General features: G+C 46.0%; 1 protein-coding gene across 1 annotated transcript in view; it reads right to left on the minus strand.

Annotated features, from left to right (window-relative positions):
• The window catches only part of LOC132823864 (cadherin-5-like), a 62,721-nt gene extending 47,535 nt beyond the window's left edge, over nt 1-15,186 (minus strand). Inside the window, exon 1 of the mRNA XM_060837933.1 lies at nt 14,961-15,186. The gene's annotated coding sequence lies outside the window, so the exon portion shown is untranslated. The remainder of the gene's footprint in view (nt 1-14,960) is intronic.
• Between the last annotated feature and the right edge of the window lie 438 nt (nt 15,187-15,624).

Genomic DNA, 15,624 nt, shown 5'->3' on the forward strand with positions numbered 1-15,624 from the left:
TCTCTGCGTAAAGAACCTGCCTCTGATATCTGTCTTAAATCTATCACCCCTCAATTTGACAATAGACAATAGGTGCAGGAGTAGGCCATTCTGCCCTTCTAGCCTGCACCACCATTCACTATGATCATGGCTGATCATCCTCAATCAGTATCCTGTTCCTGCCTTATCTCCATAACCCTTGATTCCACTATCCTTAAGAGCTCGATCCAACTCTGTCTTGAAAGTATGTAGAGACTTGGCCTCCACAGCCTTCTGGGGCAGAGCATTCTACACACCCACCACTCTCTGGATGAAGAAGTTTCTCCTCAACTCTGTTCTAAGTGGCCTCCAGAGTGTCCAATCCTTTAATAATCTTATACGTCTCAATCAGATCCCCTCTCAGCCTTCTAAACCCAAGAGTATACAAGGTCAGTTGCTCCAATCTTTCAGTGTAAGATACTCCCGCCATTCCGGGAATTGACCTCGTAGTTATTTGTAGTTATTCCCCCTCATACAAGCTGACGTCATCATCCTAGGAAAAAGTCTTTCACTGTCTCCCCTATCTAACCCTCTGATCATCTTGTATGTCGCTATCAAATCCCCTCTTAGCCTTCTTCTTTCCAATGAGAACAGACCCAAATCTTTCAGCCTTTCCTCATAAGACTTTCCCTCCAGACCAGGCAATAGCCTGGTAAATCTCCTCTGTACCTTTTCCAATGCTTCCATATCCTTCCTGTAATGGGGCGACCAGAACTGCGTTTTGTATAGTTCCACCATGATATTGCGGTTCCGGAACTCAATCCCTCTACCAATGATACCTAACACACCGTATACCTTCTTAGCAGCACTATCCACTTGGGTGGCAACTTTCAGAGATTTATGCACATCGACTCCAAGATCCCTCTGCACATCCACACTACCTAGAATCTTTCCATTGACCAAGTACTCTGCCTTCCTGTTATCCCTCCCAAAGTGCATCACCTCACATTTATCTGCATTGAACTCCATTTGCCACCTCTCAGCCCAATTCTGCAGTTTATCCGAGTCTCCCTGCAACCTGTAACCCTCTTCCAAACTGTCCACTACTCCACTGGCTTTAGTGATTGGCCATAACAGATATCATTAGCACAATATATGCATTTGGATAACATCTTCAAAGAGCAAGGCGCTTCAAAGGAGCTTTAGTATAAAAGCTTGAGTCACAGAGGAAGCTTATTGGGCACACACTTGTTCGAGCAGATGACATTTAAAGATTGTATTGAAGGAGGAGGTGGAATCATTTAGAGAGAGAATTCTAGACCTTAGAACTCAGGAAGCTGGAGGCACGTCTGCCTATGGTGGGGCAAACAGAATTGGCAGTACAGGTCGTTCTGCTATAACACAATTGATAAACTTGGGACACTGTTTCTAATGTGCAAACTTTTAAAATGTGTTTTGGCTGTAACACGATTACATTGCCAATACTCTAAGCGCCGGTTCTGAAGCGCAATATTTCTGTAACACGGGGCTGCACAAGAACACAGCCATCGCGTTATAGAAGATGTAGACCCGTAGATAGAAAAATGGGACTGCAGAACTGCAGGTGACTGTGGGTCTAACAGAGATTATCGAGATCAATGGAATGGAAGGCCATCCAGCCAATTAAACACAAAGATGTAAATTTGAAAAAGGGATGTTGTTGTATGGAAGCCAAGTTAGACCAGTGAGTAAAAAATGAGGTCTGCAGATGCTGGAGATCACAGCTGAAAATGTGTTGCTGGTTAAAGCGCAGCAGGTTAGGCAGCATCCAAGGAATAGGAAATTCGACGTTTCGGGCACAAGCCCTTCATCAGGAATGAGGAGAGTGTGCCAAGCAGGCTAAGATAAAAGGTAGGGAGGAGGGGCTTGGGGGAGGGGCGATGGAGATGTGATAGGTGGAAGGAGGTCAAGGTGATGGTGATAGGCCGGAGTGTGGTGGGGGCGGAGAGGTCAGGAAGAAGATTGCAGGTTAGGAGGGCGGTGCTGAGTTGAGGGAACTGACTGAGACAAGGTGGGGGGAGGGGAAATGAGGAAACTGGAGAAATGTGAGTTACCACAAGGTATGAATTCAGATTTCTCCAGTTTCCTCATTTCCCCTCCCCCCACCTTGTCTCAGTCGGTTCCCTCAACTCAGCACCGCCCTCCTAACCTGCAATCTTCTTCCTGACCTCTCCGCCCCCACCCCACCCTGGCCTATCACCATCATCTTGACCTCCTTCCACCTATCACATCTCCATCACCCCTCCCCCAAGTCCCACCTCCCTACCTTTTATCTTAGCCTGCCTGGCACACTCTCCTCATCCCTGATGAAGGGCTTGTGCCCGAAACGTTGAATTTCCTGTTCCTTGGATGCTGCCTGACCTGCTGTGCTTTAACCAGCAACACATTTGCAGCAAGTTAGACCAGTGAACCAAGGCTTTGCGGGCGAATGGGTTTTGGATGAGATGAAATTTGAAAAATTTGCAGAAGATGGGTGTCAGACTAGAAGAGCATTAGATATGAAGAAGGTTGGAAGGAATGAAAGCAGTAATTATGGATTTAGGCAGTAGATGAACTAAAGCATAAAGAAATAAAATGATGTCCCCTCTTCTCTTTTTCTCCAGTGAAATGGGAATTGAATAATGGTAGCTTCCACTGTGTGCCAATGTACTGGAATCACAGTCAGTCAATGAACATTTTGGAAGGAACTGGTGTGAAATTTCCTTGCGATTTAAGCCAAGGTGCTAATCTTCCTATTTTCCAACAGGTTAGCAACTTCATCAAAGCATTGGCAAGTATTTTCTGCAACGTGTGATCACACTAGTTATTCATTCAGTAAATACTATGCCAAGCCCCCAGAGATGCGTGCAGCAGAATCATTGCTTATTTTATGCACAGAGCATCATCATAATGTGCCTGTGGTCTAAAGGCCATGTTTTGCCTTCAATAAAATACCTGAACCAATAAAATGCCCACAATAAATAACATAGAAACCGACAGCCCAGGAGAATCATATCAGTGTTGTCTCTATGAAAGAGCTATCAGCGCAGGCACAATGATTGTACATTATTTTTTAGATTAGATTACTTACAGTGTGGAAACAGGCCCTTCGGCCCAACAAGTCCACACCGACCCGCCGAAGCGCAACCCACCCATACCCCTACATTTGCCCCTTACCTAACACTACGGGCAATTTAGCATGGCCAATTCACCTGACCCACACATCTTTGGACTGTGGGAGGAAACCGGAGCACCCGGAGGAAACCCACGCAGACACGGGGAGAACGTGCAAACTCCACACAGTCAGTCACCTGAGGCGGGAATTGAACCCAGGTCTCAGGCGCTGTGAGGCAGCAGTGCTAACCACTGTGCCACCGTGCCGCCCACTACAGACAGAATATGTGCCTATTTCACCGTGACAAAATATCTATTCGCTGATTAATTACTCAGGGGAATGCCCTGATCAATCAGAGTCAACTCATCTGGTTTAAAATTTAAACAGATTTTGGCATTTAACTGTCAATTAGCAACGATGGGAGCAGTCTCCATGGAAATGCTTTACCAATCACTGTTAGCTTGCCATCAACCAACACTCTCCTCTCATGATAAATGTGATTTTTTTTCACTTGAATTGGTATTCTTGTGAAATGTCCTGATGAGTGCAAGATAAAAAGCTGTCCTTTTTTTGAGCATTGCTCAACTTCTGTTCTACCAAATGCCCATTCATAGAAATTCTCCTCATCTCTCCTCTAGTTCCTGTGCCGACTTTCAATCAGATGTTCTTCAGGTTTTTAAAAAATAATTTGATTTTACAGTTAGTGCAGCCTCTCATTGACTCCTTCCTTTAGTTTTTGCTCCTGACATATTGTTTATTGGTTTGTGTTATCCTAAGCAATGCTCAGAGAACCTTTTGAATGCACAATGTTTGCTACTCAAATGCACAGGGTCAGCAAGCATATGGGAACATCACTACCTCCAAGTCTCCCTCTGGGTCACATACCATCCTGACCCAGATATATGCCAGCTTTTCCTCCATCACCACTCGGTCAAAGCACTGGAACTTCCTCCATGACTGCACTGTAAGAGCCACGGCCTGTAAGCAGTTCCAGATGACCCACAGTATCCCCACCCCCTTCAGAGGGCAATTAGGGATAAACCCAGGACTGCGGAAATGTTCTGAGGACCTGGGTTTGAATCCCATCATGGCAGGTGATGGAATTTGAATTCAATAAAAATCTGGAATTAAGAGTCTAATGATAACTATGAGGTAAAAACAATTACTGCAGATGCTGGAAGAGCACAGCAGTTCAGGCAGCATCCAAAGTAATGATGACCATGAATCCATTGCTGATTAAGATCTGGTTTACTCATGTCCTTTAGAGAGGGAAATTGCCATCATTACTTGGTCTGGCCTACATGTGACTCCAGACTCGCAGCAATGTGGCTGACTTAACTGCCCTCTGGACAATTAGGGATGGGTAATAAATGCTGACCTCCTCCAAGTCTCCCTCTGGGTCACATACCATCCTGACCCAGACATATGCCAGCTTTTCCTCCATCACCACTCGGTCAAAACTCTGGAACTTCCTCCATGACTGCACTGTAAATGCTCCCACATCCTGTGAATGAATTAAATAAAAAGTAGAAAACACATCCCGGAGAATGAACTGTAATAAAATTACACTTCCTTCTTTTCCACTGTCTGTAACCTTTGTCGGGCCTTTCGTTACCCTGTAACAATGGCCTGGCTAACTTGTGAAACCACTACAGAGGAGGGCATCGGAGGTCAACCACTTACTTGGAGACTCGAGACACATAAAGAGTAGTCAGAATAACTGTTGTAGATTCACTTCCTACAGAAGAACATTACTGGATCAGTTGAGGTTTTGTGATATTCTGCAGTTTTCACAATCATTGTTTCTGCTTAATTGTAAAGAATGTAAGCATTGTTGAGGCAAACACTGCTGACACATCCCAAAAAGGTGGCATGGTGTCTCAGTGGTTAGCCCTGCTGCCTCACAGCACCATGGACCCAAGGTCAATTCCAGTGCCAGATGACTGAGTGGAGTTTGCACATTCTCCTTGTGTCTGTGTGGGCTTCTCCGGGTGCTCTGGTTTCTTCCCACAATCCAAAGATGTGCAGGATAGGTGAATTGGCCATGCTAAATTGCCCCATAGTGTTCAGGGTCGTGTAGATTAGGTGCATTAGTTGTAGGGTAGGAGGAATAGATCTGGGTAGATTATTCTTTGGAGGGTCAGTGTGGACTTGCTGGGCCGAAGGGCCTGTTTCCACACTGTAGGGATTCTATGAAAATATTCAAGAATTCACAATCATCAGGACAGGCATAAGAATACAAACCTCAAAAGGAACAATTTACAGTCCATGCAGAAAAAGGGCATGCTGATTGGTAGGAAGCTGGATTCTGATTGGATGCGATGTTGCCATGGCAAATGCCCTGGTGTATTTGCCACAGTGACTTTTCAACCAATCAGAGTTGACTTGGCTTTTTCGAATTTACACAAACTCTTGGGGCTAGTTGATCACAGGGTTGGGGAGCTGGCTGAAAAAGTGAAACACTGAGTGGAAGAGAAAGTTTTAAAATAAAGAGTAGTTTGAAAAGACAACACAGAAAAAAAAAACATTTTCGTGCGTCTTCCTTTCAGGCGGAGAGTATGAGAGTCCAGGGGCAAGTTACACAATGAAGCTCCACCAGAAGTGATGTTCAATATTTAGAAAGAGAAAACTGGAAATGAAGCTCAGAACTGAAGTAAACATCTGATAGCCTTCGTTGTGTGAGAACTGAGAAAGAGAGTGAGAGACTGAGGAAGGTGGCGTTCACACACAGGCCCAGAGCTATCCATCTCCAGCACACCCCCACCCAGCCGCACACCTTACCCAGTTCTTTCAGCAGAAGCGAATCACTGCTTCAGGGTCCAGCAGAGCCGCTCTGGCCTTTTCTGACCAAACCCTAAATCAACAGGCGGTGAGCCAGTAACCTGAGCAAGTACCGATGAGGGAAATTGTAGGGCATTAATCATAATCTTTCAATCTACATTCACAGTAGGTTAGTTCTCCTTTATTCCTGATGAAGGGCTTTTGCCCGAAACGTCGATTTCGCTGCTCGTTGGATGCTGCCTGAACTGCTGTGCTCTTCCAGCACCACTGATCCAGAATCTGGTTTCCAGCATCTGCAGTCATTGTTTTTAACCTAGTTCTCACACCTGATTTACTACAGAAATTGATTAAGTTTAGTTTTTGTTGAATTTGCCTCATTCTTTCATCTGTATTTCCCTGTCAGCCTCCCACTTTCAAAATATATTTGCTGTTGGTCTCTACCTTTCTATTCCTTCAGTGCCCTTTCGTTCAAAACTACCTGCAGAGGAAACCTCCTGCTGATTACCACTTACTGTCCTCTCTCTCGGCTGATGAATCAGTACTCCTCCATGTTGAGCAACACTTAGAGGAAACACTGAGGGTGGAAAGGGTACAACATGTACTCTGTGGGGGATTACAATGTCCACCACTAAGAATGGCTTGGAAGCAGCATTACTGATCATGCTGGTCGGGTCCTAAAGGCCATAGTTGCTAGACTGGGTCTGCGGCAGGTGGTGAGGGAACCAACAAAAGGGAAAAACATACTTGATCCTTACCAACCTGCCCATGACAGTATCGGTAAGAGTGACCACCGCACAGTCCTTGTGGAGACAAAGTCTCACCTTCACATTGAGAATAATCTTTATCATGTTGTGTGTCACCATCACCGTGCTAAATGGGACAGACTTCAAACAGATCTAGCAACTCAAGACTGGGCATCCATGAGGTGCTGTGGGCCATCAACACCAGCAGAATTGTACCCCAGCACAATCTGTAACCTCATGGCCCGGCATATCCCCAGCCAGAGGATCAACCCTGGTTCAATGGAGGGTGCAGGAGGGCATGTCAGGGGCAGCACCGGGCATACCTGAAGATAAGATGTCAACCTGGTGACAACACCAAACAGGACTACTTGTGTACCAAACAGCAGAAGCAGCAAGTGATGGACTGAATGACGTGATCCGACAACCAAAGGGTCAGATCTAAGCTCTGCAGTCCTGCCACATCCAGTCATGGAAGGAGGTGGACAATTAAACAACTCATTGGAGGAGGAGGCTCCACAAATATCCCCATCCTCAGTGATGGAGGAGCCCAGCACATTGGCGCTAAAGGTAAGGCTGAAGTATTCACAGCAATCACCATTGCAGCCAAGTGGATGACCCATCTCAGCCTCCTCCAGTGGTCCAGAGTATTAAAGACACCAGTCTTTAGCCAATTCACTCCACTCCACATGGTATCAAGAAATTGTTGCAGGTACTGGATACTGTGAATGCCATGAGCCATGACAATATTCCAGCAATGGTATTGAAGACTTGTGTCCAGAACTTGCCACTCCTCTACCCAAGTTGTTCCAGTAAAGTTACAATGTTGACACCTACCCAACAATGTGGAAAATTGCCCAGGTATGTCCTGTACATAAAAAGCAGGACAAATCCAATCCGGCCAATTCCCGCCCCATTCGTCCACTCTCCATCATCATTAAAGTGATGGAAGGCGTCATCACCAGTGCTATCAAGCAGCACCTGCTCAGCAATAACCTGCTCAGTGACGCCCAGTTTGGGTTCCCCCAGGGTCACTCAGCTCCTGACCTCATTCCAGCCTTGGGTTAAACATGGACAAAAGAGGCTGGATTCCAGAGGGGAGGGGAGAGGGACAGCCCTTGACATCGAGGCTGCATTCAACCAAGTGTGGCATCAAGGAGCCTGAGGAAAACTAGAATCTGAGGGTCAAAAAGTGTGCGGCTGGAAAAGCACAGCCAGTCAGGCAGCATCCGAGAAGTAGGAGAGTTGACGTTTCAAGCGTAATCTTTTCATCAGCTTATGATCAAAATGTTGACTGCCCTGCTCCTCGGATGCTGCCTGACTGGCTGTGCTTTTCCAGTGTCACACTCTTTGTCTCTGATCTCCAGGATCTGCAGTCCTCACTTTCTCCTAGAATCTATGGGAATCTGGAGGCAAACTCTCTGCTGATTGGAGTCATACTTGCACATAGGAAGGTAGGTGTGGTTGTGGGAGGTCAATCATTTTAGCTCCAGGACCTCCGTACAGGATTTCCTCAGGGTGGTATCCTAGGCCTAACCATCTTCAGTTGCTTCATCAATTACCTTCCCTTAGTTGTAAGGTCAGAAGTGGGGGTGTCCACTGATGATTGCACAACGTTCAGCATCTTTCATGACTCCTCAGACTGAAACAGTTTGTGTTCAAATGGAACAAGACCTGGATAATACCCAAGCTTGGATTGACAAGTGGCGTGTAACATTCACGCCACACACATGTCAGGCTATAACCATCACCAACAAGAGACAATCTAACTAGCACCCCTTGATATTCAATGGTGTTACCATCACTGAATCCCCCACTAGATTAGATTAGATTACTTACAGTGTGGAAACAGGCCCTTCGGCCCAACAAGTCCACACCGACCCGCCGAAGCGCAGCCCACCCATACCCCTACATTTACCCCTTACCCAACACTACGGGCAATTTAGCATGGCCAATTCACCTGACCCGCACATCTTTGGACTGTGGGAGGAAACCGGAGCACCCGAAGGAAACCCACGCAGACACGGGGAGAATGTGCAAACTCCACACAGTCAGTCGCCTGAGGCGGGAATTGAACCCGGGTCTCAGGCGCTGTGAGACAGCAGTGCTAACCACTGTGCCACCGTGCCGCCCACTAGTAACATCCTAGGGATATCATAGACCAAAGTCTCAACTGGTCTCACCACATAATCACAGCGGCTACAAGAACAGATCAGAGGCTAGGAATGCTGCAGCAAATAACTCACCTCCTGACTCCCCAAAGCCTTTCCACCATCTACAAGGCGCAAGTCAGGAGTGTAATGGAATATTCCCCACTTGCTGGGATGGGTACAGCTCCGACAACACTCGAGAAGCTCAACACCATCCAGGACAAAGCAACCCGCATGATTGGCACCGCATCCACAAGCATCCACTCCCTCCACCACCGACGCTCAATAGCAGCAGAGTGTACCATCTACAGGGTCCACTTCAGAAATTCACCAAAGATCCTCAAACAGCTCCTTCCAAACCCACAACCACTTTTATCTAGAAGGACAAGGGCAACAGGTACATGAGAACACCATCTCCAAGTTCCCCTTACCTCACCTTCCTAACTTGGAAGCATAGTGCCATTCCTTCGGTATTGTTCAATCAAAATTCTGGGCTTTGTGGGTCAGCCTACAGCACATTGACTGCAGTGGTTGCTTACCTTCCCAACCAGCTACCTGATGTAAGAGCAGCGCTCTGAAAACTTGTGCTTCCAATTAAACCTGTTGGACTTTAACCTGGTGTTGTGTGATTTTGTGTGTTGTGTACACCTCAATCCGGCTCCCTGCATCATTGCTTCCCAAGGGGACAAACTGGGATTGGCAATAAAAGCGGACCATGTCACCTCTGCCCACATCCCTTGAGTGAATAATAAAATAAAATGACAGTGAGCAGTGAGTTATTTCGAGAATGTAATCTAGGGTTTGAGTGGCTGTTCCAGTTTATGAAGTTGAACACTTTTGACAGTCATAATCGTAGCATGAATCACCTAGATAATAAGCCTGAACAACTTACTGTTGATGTAAATTTAGCTTGTGTTAGTGTGGAGGTTACATTATCGGAATAATCTACTCCTTTAGCAATTTGATGATATCTTTTTACGTGTCAAAATCTGGAATCATTTAAAGTGACCATGATTGTTGTTAAAACTCAACTGGATCACAAATGTCCTTTCGAGGAAGAAATCTATATTTAAGATTTGGCCCCTTACAGTCACATTGAAACTAATCATAGTGATTGTTTCACTTCTCTATAAAGTCATTATAAAGTCCATTCCTGAAGAAGGGCTTATGCCCAAAACGTCGATTCTCCTGCTCCTTGGATGCTGCCTGACCTGCTGCGCTTTTCCAGCAACACATTTTCAGCTCTGATCTCCAGCATCTGCAGACCTCACTTTCTCCTCCCATTATAAAGTCAGGCAAGTTAGGTTACTGAATTTGGATGTCACCAAAAATAATCTTCAGTTTAAATCATGTTTGTTCTTCTATTGTCTTGCTCTATTTATTTGATGCTTGCAAACCTAAACACCTGAGTAGGAACCTATTTCAATTTTTCCAATGTTGAGGCAATTGAATGATGTGACGATATGCGCCAAATTTATTTTGTACAGACAGCATTCCTTGTCAGTGTCCGTGGTCAGCTAAACCTATCTCCCACAACTCCAGCTGGAAATTCTCACAATAATGCTTGAAGATCTTACGGCCTGCACCAAGTATCAGAGCCGGAATGGTGTCAGATAAGAAAGCTGCTGGGGAGGAGAGGAACTGGGAGATGGGTAGACAAGACGGAAGCAGAATGAGCCTGGGTTATGATTAGACAGGCTGGATTAGACTGAGAAAAAGCATCTCCCCCGACTGCAGAGTAAAGGTTTAATATCCCAATATTTAAATTACAAGCTGTGTGTGTAGTTTTAAAACATTTATTCACAGGGATGTGGGTGTCGCTGGCTAGCCCAGCATTTATTATTCATACCCTGAGAAGGTGGGGGTGAGCTGCCTTCTTGAACTGCTGTAGCTCCATGTGCTGTAGGTGGACCTGCAATGCCCAAAGCGAGGGAATTCCAGGATTATTACCCAGCCACAGTGGAAGAGTGGCAATAAAGTTTTATATTATGGTGTGCATGTTTGGTCTGGTGGTGGTTTTCCCATGATCTCCTGCCCTTGTTCTTTTCGAGAACAGAGTGTTGGAAAGTGCTTTCAATTGTGAATTTCTTCAGTGCACCTTTTAGATGACACACACGGCTGCTCGTGAACATTGGTGGTGGAGGGGGTGGATGCTGAAGTTGGTGGTAGAGGTGCTAATTATAAGGGATGTTTTATCTTGGACGGTATTGATCATCGATAGTGTTTTTGGAGCTGCACCCATCCTGGCAAGTGGGGAGTATTCCTTCACTCTCCTGACTTGTGCCTTGGGGTGTCAGGAGGCCAGTGATTTTTGTCCTAGAATTTACAGTACTGTTATGGGAGATTATGGGAGACTCTGGGGAGAAATGGAGTATTTAGACTGTATGGTAAGTTAATTACTTCCTTTGCATTTATTAGATGTGGGCATGGTCAAAAAGTGTGGCACTGGAAACGCACAACCGGTCAGGCAGCTTCTGAGGAGCAGGAGAATCGATGTTTCGAGCATAAGCTCTTCATCAGGACTAAGGTGTGGGCATTACCGGATAGATCAGGGGAATTCAAAATGAGGCAACAGATACTCAAAATCAGAGTCAAATTGTTCAGGAGGAAATTTAAGGAGGTCTTTCTCACACTGAGATGTTGAGCAAGTTTGTCGCTTTCTGTCCCTTGAGGCAGCAGGCTGAAGCTTTCAAGACAGAGGCCTGAGGAATGAAAACAGGAACCAGGCCTGATTTTCTGGACCTCTGGTCCTTCTCCTCCCACTCCCGCAAAAGCCCCATGCCCTGGTAACTCTGCCGTTGTCTACCAGCCTTGATCTGGGCTCTGGATTTGACCGGTTCTGTGAGGGGAGACTGTGGTGTGGATGGTGAGAACCTGGTGTCAAAGAGGGGCTGTCTTGAGTGACACTTGCTGTGTAAAGCCTGAACAAGGCTGAGATTTGGCTCCTCCCTGTCCTTCCCTTCAGTCTCAACATCGAGAGAGTGGGGGTTGGTGGTGGTGGAGGGGGTGGGGAAGCACTGCCTTTCAGTGGCTAACATGTACAGCTTGAGGGCCTTAACCAGGGTGGACCACCCTTTGGAATTTGAGGCCTCCCCACCATCCCCTGCTAACCAGGGTCGGGGGAGGTGGGGGCAACACTTCTGCCTCTGGGGGTGGGGCTCGAACTCATAGCCACTTGAGTGGGAAATGGATCTCCCTTTGCAGTGACACCTCCCTTTGCAGTCACCTTGAGGGGTATCCTGTTTTAATTAGCAATATATACTGATCACTCTCTTTGTCTTGAGTTCTGGCTTCCAATGACTCACCTATAGAATCCGCTAAACTTGCTTTTGCAAATCATAATGTGGGATCACGTAGAAGACAAAGGATCTAGTGCTCTTAGGTAATGAATCCATTAATATTCTGAATGCCGAAGCGAATGGTCAGAGTTCCAGCTGCTATGCTTCTTTCTGTGACGTGATGCTGTTTAAATACTTGCTTATACAATGGACATGCAGGAGGCTGGAAGAACACAGCAAGCCACGCAGCATCAGGAAGTGGAGAAGTCAACGTTGTGGGTATCTATCCAATGGACAGTCCTGCTTAGAACACGTCGTGTTCCAATTCTGTTTGGATTTGTCTCTCTCGCTTTTTCAAAGAAGTTCTGCCCTGGACTGACCCATAAGTTCTCGCAACACCAAATGAGGCCATTCAGGCAATCACTGCTTCTCTCTTGAAGAGCTATTCAAATAGCCCCCGTTCTTTCCCCATATATTCCAATTTCTCCCCTTTCCACACATCAACCCAATTCCATTTCCAATGTTAGTGCTGAATTAACAGCACCGCTTCAGGCAGTGCATACTCAGAAGCAACGCATTTTTAAAAAAAAACATTCTTTGACTCTTCTCTGGTTTTTTTGCCTCTATGACAACTGTCAGAGTTACTGGGGAAACAGGTAAAATGAAGAGCTCTCTGACAATACTGGTACAGTTGTAATGGGCTGAATGTCCCCACTGATCAAGTTACTTCATTCTGTTCCTAACAGCACTGTGGGCATCCTTACACTTCAAGGATGCCATGGTTCACCATCACTTTCTCCAGGGTGGTAAGGGATGGACAACAAATGCTGGCCTAGCCAGGGACCTTCACATCCCAAGAACAAATCACAGAATTGCTACTGAAGCAGGCCATTCAGCCCATCAGCTTGTGCCAGTTCCATTCCCTAGTGCTTTTCCCCATATCTTTGCACGCCATTTGTTTTCATACAACCAGCCAATATGCGATTCTCCTGCTCTTTGGGTGCTGCCTGACCTGCTGCGCTTTTCCAGCAACACATTTTTCTGCTCTGATCTCCAGCATCTGCAGCCCTCACTTTCAACCAGCCAATACCCTCTGGAATGCTGAAATAAATAAATAAAGAAACTTTGAGAAATTCCAATTAACTCGAAGATAACTATGGAATCTGGTCCCATTACGATCTTTCTGGACCACAACGATTGATAGACTGAAAAAAAAGTTCACCCATGTCTTGAGGTAGTTCAGTGGTTAGCACTGTTACCTCACAGCGCTAGGGACCCACCCTTGTGTGGAGTTTGCACATTCTCCCCGTGTGTCTGTGTGGGTTTCCTCCGGGTGCTCCGCTTTCCTCCCACAGTCCAAGCCTATGCAGGTTAGGCTCGATTGGCCACAGTAAATTACCCATAACATCAAAGGATAAGCAGGCTAGGTGGATTAACCATGGGTCATACATGGGTCACGGGAGTAGGGCATATGGTTCTGGATGGGATTCTCTTCAGATTATTGGTATGGACTTGATGGGCCGAATGGGAGAAGTTGACGTCTGTTGGAGATTCCTGATGAAGAGCTCATGCTCAAAACTTCGACTCTCCTGCTCCTCGGATGCTGCCTGACTGGCTGTGCTTTTCCAGCAACACACTCGATGGGCCGAATAGCCTGCTTCCACACCTGTAGGGATTCTGTGTGTGCTTCTTTGGCAAAATGTTCTTGAACTACACATTGAGTATTCTGCGAGAGGATGTTTCAATTCTGTTTGTTATAATCAGATGACCCCCTTGGTTATCAGACTTTGCTACTTGAAGGTTTTACTTGCATCTGATTGGATCCGATTTGCCATGGGAAAAACAGGCAGAATAATACCACATGCAATACTGTAGTAATTTTAACAAACTAACCTGCCCGATGGTGCATCCTCTAGAGTCAGGCAAGTGACCTTCTTTCGTAGCATAGAATCCAACAGTGTGGAATCAGGCCATTCAGCCCATCAAGTCCACACTGATGAGTTTCCCACTCAGATTCCCCCCTCCCCCAACCATCCCTGTAACCCAACATTTCCCATGGCTTATCCACCTAGCATGCACATCTCTGGACATGATAGGTGATTCAGCATGACCAAGCCATTCTAAACCGCACATCATTGGACTGTGGGAGGAAACCAGAGCATCCAGAGGACCAGAGCATTCAGAGGAAGTGCACGCACACATGGGGAGAACGTGTAAACTTCATGCAGACTGTTGCTCAAGGCTGGAATTGAACCTGGGTCTCTGGCGCTATGAGGCAGCAGTGTTAACCACTGAGCCACCACGCCAGCTCTGTAGTGAGCATGGCTTCTAGTACTTACCTTCATGATTTGATTACAATCAGTCCATTTCTCAGAACAACACGGGGTTAGATACAGAGTAAATCTTCCTTGAAACTGTCCTCATCAAACACTCCCAGAACAATGACAGCACGGGGTTAGATAGAGAGTAAAACTTCTGCTATACTGTCCCTATCAAAAAACTCCAAGGGCAGGCACAGCACAGGGTTAGGTACAGCATAAAGCTCTCTCAACACTTCCCATCAAATGCTCCCAGGACTGGGATGACACGGGTGTTAGGTACAGAGTGAAGCTTCCTCTAAACTGTCCTCATCAAACAGTTCCAGAACAGGGACAGCTCAGACTTAGATACATAATATAGCTTGTTTACACTGTTCCCATGAAATATTCCCAGGACAGAGACAGCACAGGGTTAGATACAGAGTAAACCTCCCTCCACACCGTCCCAGGTCAGGTACCATCTTATTTAAAGCTGGTACACTGTTGAATCACAATAATGGGAACGCTCGAACTGAATGTCGCCCCACCCTAACCCACTAATAATTTCATTTGTTGATGACTGCATTATCCCTCCAATTACTTACTGAATCAAATCCACTTACCTCTCTTCAAATCACTTCAGTCCCTTGCTGTCCTGTTTACATCCAAAAATGAGGAATATTGAGAGGAACAAATATCTAGTGCAGATTACAGCACTAGTTTCCAGAGTTAACTGGTGCGGTTGCGGTGCTGAGTGTGTTGTCTCAGCTTTCCAGAGTTGTTTGTTCCTCTGTTCCTGCTCCTGGGACCCAGCCCGTTTGCCATTCAGTCATTTCCTGACATTGTCCAACACGTTTGTGATATCAGGGCTGAGGGCTGAGTGTGTCGGAAACCAGATAAATTGAACGTAATTATCCCAAAGTAGCCACTTGGTTTTCAGAGACATAAATGGTGATTTAAATAATTGTGTTGTATGACACATAATGGGAGTTGCCTGCACCATGTACTGGTCACACTGTGGGTGTACTAAAGCCAATTCAAATAAATGATCATTCTCATCTGTTTTCCCCATATGTTTTCAGTTTCTCTTTTATACAGAAAAAGGACTCACTAAAGGGGACTAAGTCGGAACAGGGTTAATCTCAAAGAAAGTGCACTCTTCACCCTCACCAGTTGGTTCCCTTTAACCTGAAGCTGTGTCCCTAAACCTGAACCAGTAACTGTCCCCAAGTGAATCCCTGACACTACCTGCACTCCCATCTGAAACAAACTGATTCAGAATGAAAA

This window comes from Hemiscyllium ocellatum, chromosome 17 (assembly GCF_020745735.1).
Source record: "Hemiscyllium ocellatum isolate sHemOce1 chromosome 17, sHemOce1.pat.X.cur, whole genome shotgun sequence".
Lineage (NCBI taxonomy): Eukaryota > Metazoa > Chordata > Chondrichthyes > Orectolobiformes > Hemiscylliidae > Hemiscyllium > Hemiscyllium ocellatum.